Below are 9,139 nucleotides of genomic sequence, written 5' to 3'. Positions count from 1 at the left end.
GCTATCTATATCAGTTGAGGGCTCTGTAATGACTTTACGCTGCATGAAACAACTACAAATGTGTGATGTTAAAAGGTTTGCATTCTTGAATAAACACAATCAGGTTTAATTAGGTAGCTGTCCATTAATCACGCCTTAAGCATTTGCGCCAACCTGAAGTCATGCATCCCACTTTACGAAGCATCCGAGTCACTTGGGACCAATCCGTTAGGCTCATAAATCAGTTGTGGAACTCCACACGAGCCAGCTGAGGCAGGCTGGGGGGAGAAGAGGGGCCAGTGAGTCCTTCCACAATAAGATACACATGTTGCCTTGTGGGTGGGTGCTGCAGAGGTCACGGGGGTGTGGAGGTTAATAATGAGGTGAACTTGATCTTCTGCAGACCTTGGAACGACTGGTCATTTTTTCCCCGTCCAATATCTCAGGAATATATGTAAACAAGTGGAGGATGGGAGAGGAACGAATCGTCTTATTTGTGACAGTTTATGTCTGTAGTTATGTTTGGCCCGTCACTGGGAATTGAACCAGAAACCTTCCCTTACAGACTGAGCTGCAGCTCCAACAAACTTAAGTGCCGATGCTGCCTGTGCCTCTATTTGACCGTTTCCTGTTTTCCTCTAAAGCAAATCAAGATGTGCATTAAAGCAGGTCAAGGCAGGGTCACAGCAGGTTCACAGCAAAAAGACTAAAAAGGCTTAAAATTGGATCTTTTACATAAGAATTTAGACCTTCTTGTATTAAAGATGAAGATATTACGTTGAGCTGTCAGTCAGGATATTACATAAGGTACTTTACATATGAAACACTGGATCTGAAATGACACAGAACACATTTTCTGAAGGATGTGATAGTGATGCACCAGGACGGGCACCGTGCTTGGCAATCTTCTCTTCTCCCCTGCTATCAGAACTGCAGGAATTGACGCATTTATACTTCTAACATCACAGCTGGGAGATCCAATTTGCAGGCAACAGCTTGCTCTACATTAGGTATAATATTTAAGCAGAATACATTTTACTGGTGGGCGTCGGGGATGAGTTTGGTGCCAGTTTTGATGCCATTTTAGGCTTTTCTTTCAATAACAGGGAGCTGTTGTTGTCTCCCTGACTTTATAGACACACAAACGCACACACACACATCACTTATGTAAAAAAAAAAAAACAACCTCAAGTTTGATTGATGAGGAAATAGATGGTAAATTGCTGTGTCCATCTTGATGGATGACATCATTTGGCCCAATGTGCTGATCATGTATGCCAAACTAGAGCCTCGCCCACCTCCCACCCCCTTCCCTCTTTTTGCTTACAATTGATCAGTGGGTAGTTTTTGCAGCCTCCTTTGAATTTAATGCATGAGGAGGGAGAGCAGTTGACACTGCTCTTTACTGCCTGTCCCAGTCCCTTGGCCCCCCTCCCTCCTTTCCGCTCCCCCATCCATCTTAATCTGAAGGGGGGGACTGTGCCATGACAGATCCAGTAGCATTCTGTTTGTTTAGCCTCATTCACAGACAATCACTCTGTTAAATGGGCCTTCTGCTTTTTAGATGGATGATTGTTTACATGGGTTCAATTATAGGGGGTGTCTAAATAGAGACTTATTGAAGGGTAGACTAAGAAGGATGGGCAGTGATTGTCAGCGCTTGATATTTTCTGTCAGTATTTGTTCTCGTCATCAAACCGGGGCAAACATTGTCAAACCTTTCAATTCCAACCGCCTTGTTTGCCAAGGAATTTTGTAAAGATGCCGTTCAAACGCCGCGCTTCAACATTACAGGCAAACGTTCAAATTTATTCTCGAATTTGACACGATGACGAGCCGCGCGGCGGAACGTGTAAACAAAATCAGGAAACAGCCTCCGTCTGGGGTGAAAAGGGGGCGTCACATCCACTGGCACAGCCATGCATGTTCCTCAATCAAATTTCCCGCACGTGTAAACAGCGTTGCCAGGCCGTGCTCTCCCAGAGGCTTATTTTCTGAGAGCCATCCAAGCGCCACCTCATATTCAAATGGGCTGACAGGTGAAGAAGAGTCAGTGAGCGCACACGGGTGGGGGGGAGATGGAGATCGTCGTGATTGATGGTCCAGTGGCACGTGGTGGCAGCTGGGTTTATGAGCCAGAGCAAATCTTAATATTGAGAACACGGCTGCCGTGTCACGCCCGTCGTATTAAGAATTATTTGACAATGCATTATGTTGGAGATCTGTCACGTAAAAAAGATGAGCGTGCCCTCCCCTGTGGCCACAATCACAACCTGCAGTGAAGTAAAACGCTCCCCACCCCTCTTTACGCCTTTAAACAGGGGCCCATTGACACAGGCCCTTTAGCCAGTCAATAGGTGCACAGATTTAACTGCTAATTTGTTGCCTCTGTCCTTCATTCTATTGTCTAACTTTAGGTTAGCATGCATGTGTTTTAATCCTGGTTAAACCCAAGCTATGCTTTTATGATATAACACAAACCCCAGGTTACATTAGTCAGTTGCACCACTTACTGACATATTAATTGCACCTATGACACTACAAATAGCTCATCCTACCTGGTTCGTTTGCCGGCTAACGCAGTTGTAGGTGTGACTGAGTGTCCTTGAGCTGTCGACATATGAGTGTGGCAAAAATAAAATCCTGTAAGACATCAGTGTAGATTGAAAGTGTCCTCATCAAGGTAGTTACATAGGTTGGATCAGCTAAATTTACTTAGCTTGAATAAACTTTACGTGCTAGCACAAGTTTAGGCTACTGCATATGATCACACAAATGAATTATGTAAACCAACATTGTGCTCAGAAAAGCCTTTCACAAATCTTTCCTGGCAGCTAATAATAGTGGAGCAGCATAAGAAAAAAGTTTAACTATTAAACTGTTTCTTTTTTTTACATCTTTGTACGTCATTAGAAGATGTCTACCTGTTTTGAATTTGGACATTTTGATGAAGGAAATTAAGCCTGGGGCTGTTTTTGTTTGTTCAAACACACAAAAACACAACTGCTCTGTGTGCATGTGTGTGTGTGCATGTGTGTGTGTGCTTCCTTTAACGGCGCAAGAACTGAACATGACAATGAAAAGCGCGCCATAACGACTTCAAGGTGTTAATCTGATATTCATTTAGATGTGAGCCGCGTTCCAGCAAATAGTGGAGGAAACAAATCATTGGCCCTTTAATAATAATCAATGCCTGAACCCCCCACCCACCGCTAACAACCCCCCTCACTTGCCCCGTGCATCATCTGGTGTGCTGTTTGTGTGTGTATGTGTATACGGTATGGTGTGTGGTGTTTCTAGGTGTATGTATTTTCCTGTGGGGGTCTCTTTGGCTGACCCTGTGACCCCTCTTTCTCTGAGGACCGCCAGCTAAGAACCAAGCAACATATCAAAGAGTGTGTGTGTGTGTGTGTGTTGGGGGGGGCACAGCCAGGCCACTGGGTTTCTGGCAAAATCATCTCAATAAATAAATATCACAAGACACTGCTGGAGGGGAAAGCTTTGAAGTGGAGGGGGTTGAGCCCCATTCTCTCTTTTCTCTCCCACTCTTTCTCAACTTTAATACAGGCACTTCTCCTCCAGTGTCTTCACTCAGCGTCGAACTCTCACCACTTGCTCCGACAAAATGGCTCATGTGCGCTCCCTTGCACACAACTCAAGAACACCAAACATTCAGGGGCTAGCAGCTTCCCTCTCAGAGGAGGCGAGAGTCGGAGGAGCACAGTTTTGCTGTCGATAGATCCAGGGTGCCGGGTCACGCACGGGTGGAGGAAAAGTCTTTAATTTTCTTCCACGATGTCGAGATGTTCAGGTTGAAAGAAAGATAAGCAGGAACGTTCTTCACATTTTTCCGCAGTCGCGTCAAAAACAGATGTCAGATGAACGGTATTTGCCCCTAACAAGACAGATTCGTCAAGGTTTGGAGCAAATATGGAGGGAAATGTTTGGAAGTTTATTGCAGCATTTTTAACAGTCGTTGCTTCATGTTGTCACTAGACAGACGCGTTCATAAGCGACCCTTAGGGATGGATTGCATCGTCTACTTTATGGAGGGAGGTATAAGCCGGTGTGTTTTACCCTCTGCAGATGCGCCACATTCCCCGGTCTGCAGACACTGAATTTCACTTGGAAAAAAGCTGACTGCCCTAAAAAAAACATCCCTGCCGCACCCTCCAACAAAAGATATGAAATGTCACATGCTGTCTGCAGCGAGTGGCCAGACGCAGTGCTGACAGCAGCATTGTTGGCTATTTTCTGTGATCTGAAATGAACATAGTGCGGTGGAACCGGTTCGGCCGGGTCGTTGCTAAAGCCCCCCCCCTCCCACCGCCTTCTCATCTCAGAAGATTGCGGGGGGGTTTTTTTGGAACGATTGTTTTTCCAGCATTCTTCTGTTGTCAGAGGACAAAAATTCAGCAGTCAGTTTATATTTTAAGGAGATTCTGCTACTGTTTAAAGCTGGTTGTCCACATTTGTTATGTTGTAAACTGAAATGCAGCACAAGATAAATTTATGTTTGCACTTTGGGTGATGTAATGCTTTTGGGTTACATGGCGGGGGGGATTTCATACATACAAAAGCTGTCATCCTAAATGCGAAACACATCATAATACTGACTTCTCAATCAATCATTATTTTTTGGTGATTATTTATACAGTGAAGGTTAAAATAAGAAAACGGAGGACAACAGACACAGATAGTCTGTTGTATTTGGGGATCAAACCCCTGCCCTTCTGCCTGTTAGGCCACTACGCCACCATCCCATTTGATAGTTATCAGGCTGGTCTATGTATTCCCGATCCTTCCTGGTGTCATTTTTGTGTTAAACTCTTGCAATTTCACCATTTTATGCCTAACAACACGACATCAGGACAGGCAGGCCACCTTCAGCGTGATGCATAGAGACGCTGAGCTCAGGAATTGGTCAGTAAAGCTTTGTTTTCACTATTGCGAGGTAAGCGTATAATGTGGGTTTATTGTGTCTACCCTTGGCACTGTGAGGGTTTAACTGGGTGTCTCCGGGGAGCCGGTTATTGACTGTTGACCAGCCCAAATTAATTTTCAACAAGCCTCTTCAGGGTTACAATGGAGATGGATTATTGTTGTAAATGGCCACGCATGTTTTATTCCCAAGGTCCACTGAGCGGATGACAAGTAGTTTCATGCACCTCCACCACAGTGACAGGAGTTGTCTACTTGTTTTTGTATTGATTGTCAGCCTGGCGTACCAAATTCTCCTCCTGATGATGCAGAGTGCAGTCATTATTTCCAGCGGGTCGCCCTCACATGGGTTTAACTGTGCCTGTGTAGCTGGTGCACCAGGGAGGGAGTCGAGCAGCTGAGTTAAACAAGGCCTCATTGTTAATTTGAGCATCCTGGCTTATTAGTTTGGTTTTGATCCATCAGAGGCTGCTGGGTGTCATCCCTTTGCCTGTTTTCCCTCTCCCACTTTGAGTGGTAGAAGTGACAAAAGGCCTCCCACACACAGTAGCTGGCACAGTGTGATCACTGCATGCTGAGACACTGGGAGGTGTCAGCACTAATCTCCTTTAAAATGGCTCTCTTGTCTCACATCCGATGCTCGCAGCGGATCCGCAACACTGTAATTGTGTCTACTCGATGAGACTCACCGTTCCACTTTCGCGCCACTTTTGTTCCATACAGCGAGTTCGCGAGGAGTCGCAGATCTGTGAAATGTTTTTACCTGCTCATCTCAGCCGCATCTGGTGCCTTCTAATCTCCCATCACTAAAAGAGGTAATAAGAAGTAATATGCAGTACAAAAAGCACAATCTGCTCCGATTGTCAGTGTGTGTACAAAAAGGGAGCGAGACTGCTGAATTTCACAAAGAGCTCAGGAGCGCTAATTGACGACTGCTTCAGCCCAGTTTTTTGCACTTCCTAGAAAAACGTGAGCAGCACTTGAGGTTTACTTTGGAGAGACTTTCACCACTTTTAATCGATTCTTTTTCCCCCCATTTTTGCATCCAGATCCTCACCCAGTTCATTTATTCCGCTTATTTCGTGATTAAGTTGTCACATGCTATTTCCTCAGAGCTCAGTATGCTACTCTTTCCCAAGGACCTGAGGTCGGAAAATGATGGAAAATGTGAAACCACTGACCAGTGAAAATGGAACTAATAAAAGTGTGTGTGTGTGTGTGTGTGTTGGGGGGGGGGGGTGGGGGGGGGGGGGGGGGGGGGGTTCTGTTAAATTCTGACAGAAAACAGATTAGAAAAAGGAGAAGCCATAAAACAGGACATGCATATTTGCATCCAACTTGATCAACAGCAGACCTTTAGAAGAAAAACATACTTTTTTGAGTGGGGGCTTCCTGCATTCTAAGCATTACTGTTAAGCCAGTCTCCCAAAGGAACACTTTATTTCATTAAAACTTTGTAACTGAAGGAAACATTAGCATTAAACGCAAATATCAGGATCCCAATACTGTATCGGTAAAATACTGTCTTCGATACCCAAGCCTTCAGCGCGTCCTTGCTGTTTTCTCTGCTTTTATTCAGTGCTATAATTTGAGAGGCTGCGAGTGGCGGTGGAGCTGATCAAAATGCATGTAAATTACTTCCATTTTTACTTTTTAATGCTGACTTTGCACTGCCACTGTCCCGTTGTTGCAGTCTTTTACTAATAACCATTGATCGCCTGAGCAGCCAAGTAGAAAAAGTGGGTGGAAAAAATCTTACACCCTGACTGTGTCTTTTTTCATTTAAAAAAAAAAAAAAATCCCTACTAGGTCACGGTCAACTTAACAACACCACCTCTCAAGCATTGAGAGTAGAGCATGCAGATCACTCAATTATTTCAATATTAATGTGGTTTCAGTCAGGAATTGTACTGCTCTCATCCCTGAGACGCTGTTGCTCCGTCTCCTCAGTGTCCTAAAAATGTGGGAGAAGACCCACAGCTGAGGTAGTTTTCCCAAGGTAAGCGCGTGATGATGAGTAGCAGAGTTGACTCCATGCATCTGGACTTCATTATGGGAGGCTGGAACATGCTCCGCTATCATTCTTTCTATCTGCTGAGGGAGATGGAAGACAGCCGCAGAATCCAACTTAGCAGGGGTTGTCTTCCATCTTATTTTTTGTTTTTTGGAAGGGGGGTATCTCATATCTTCCTCTTATTTTCCCTCTTGTTCACTGAGTAACTCTGCCTTTCTGTTTGCCTCTGCTTCTGAACGTTTGCATGTTTATGGCAAAACCCATGTTTGGTGTACTTGTTGAGACTAAAGGGCTTTAACTTCAAGTCAATCTTACTTACACAATCCCCCTCCCTTGCTCCTTTTCACCCTCTTTCACTTTACTGAGAAAGTTTCTTCTTCCTCTCTCATACCTCCTTGATGCCTGGGAAAGTCAGAGCGCTCCCTGTCTCGCCCCCAGGACAGAGAGCACCTAGTCACATGCCTTGTAGGCTCGCCAGGAGCTCAGAACCTCTGTACTGACTGATTACCACCCAGACAAAAAAAAACAAAAAACAGAACCTGCACTTTTGCAATTCTTGATTTCTTATAATTTGTGTGAAAATGGCACACATAAACCTCTTACCCTCCATATGTCCATCAATCTTTGCATCTCCCATACGCTCCTCCTCTCCTTACTGGCAGCCAAACACAGTTTGGAAATGAAAGTATTACTCTTTTAGCCCAGCAGGAGTGGCGGACTGATGCGTGTGGCAAAGGGGGATCAATGCAGGCTAAAGTGGGAGATCAAACACAGTATGTAGGTTTGGATTACGCTATAGTGTCTTCATTAATATCCATCAAACCTGAGAAAATGACAGGATGCATTATTGATATCTGGCAGAGAAAGTTGCATCACCTTCAGTGTTCCAAAGGGGAAAATAAAATAACACACAACTGGCTGTTTTTATTTTTCTTAATATATATATATATATATATATATATATATATATATATATATATATATATATATATATATATATTTCTCTTTCCCTCTGGTGAGATGTCACTTCAAAAACAACCCAACCAAGGAAATGTTACTGTGCTGAAAGAATGTCAGCCAGTTACAATAGGCTGCTTAATGAGGTAGTGTGGCAAACTTTCAGGCAGGCCATAATATGAATTATTTGTCATTGCTTCTTGTGTATGTGTGTGTCTTTGGAAAAGGCCCAGTGTAAAGTGGGATGAAGGCAGGCCTTGATGGAGAGATGTGGCACTAGCCTGGGGGCTTGCTCCACTGTGAGGTTAGTTAGCTCGCTGCACACTGCCATCATTAGGGACTAGAGCACTTGTGCTGGGAAGGTGACACGTGAGCCTGCGTTCAGACAGCAGCACACACAAACACACACGCGCATCACACCTGGATGTATGCTGCGGCTCTCTATCGCTCTCCTGGCCTTGGCCTCAAATTATCAGATCTCAACCTCCTGTAAGTCTATAATCATTATTTCGCTGAAATGTGGATGTGCCTTCTTTGCCTGGAAGTGAATGCTGGAGTGTATTTAAAAATGGACTGTGATGTTTATGGTCCTCCAGCAGGGAAAGATATTAGAGCATCTGCTGGGTTTTAGTCCAGACAGGCTACAGAGTGATTGCTCTCTGGATTCCCTTTAAAGTATATTTTCACTGCGTTGTTCTTATATTTCCTTCAAAAACCAAAAATTAAAATAAAATGAGTCTACAGTCCTGAAACAACATACAAATCAAACCAACATAAATAAATCAAACAAAACATAACACCCCAGGAAGTCTACATAGAATACTCATCTTGTACTTGAACCAAATAAAAAGACCCTAAATATATACATGCAGAGGAAAGTAGTGTCATGATTTCTTATCCTGCACGTGAGCTAGGAATGGGCCCCAGACTTCATCAAACAGATCTTCCCTCCCAGCCACTCAATGGGTGACCCACTCAAAGCTCGACATTGAGCTCAGCACCTATATCAACTACTTAAAAGTGGACAAGTTGGGAGATTTCCACTGGCATAAAGTTGTTCTTGTCCTTTTTTGGCGTATTGACATCTGAATAGTATATGGAAGTAATCCCAAAAGACATGACGAGGGGGCTCTTATCAAGCGCATACCCAAGTACGTCTTGAGAAACAGAATTATTGCATTCCATATGTCATTAGTCTTGTCATACTCATATAACATATGCACCAGAATTCCAACCTTTCGGTTACAT

Source organism: Takifugu rubripes, chromosome 1 (assembly GCF_901000725.2).
Source record: "Takifugu rubripes chromosome 1, fTakRub1.2, whole genome shotgun sequence".
Taxonomy (NCBI): Eukaryota; Metazoa; Chordata; class Actinopteri; order Tetraodontiformes; family Tetraodontidae; genus Takifugu; species Takifugu rubripes.
The sequence above is the reverse complement of the archived record's forward strand: the minus strand, read 5'-3'. Positions refer to the sequence as shown.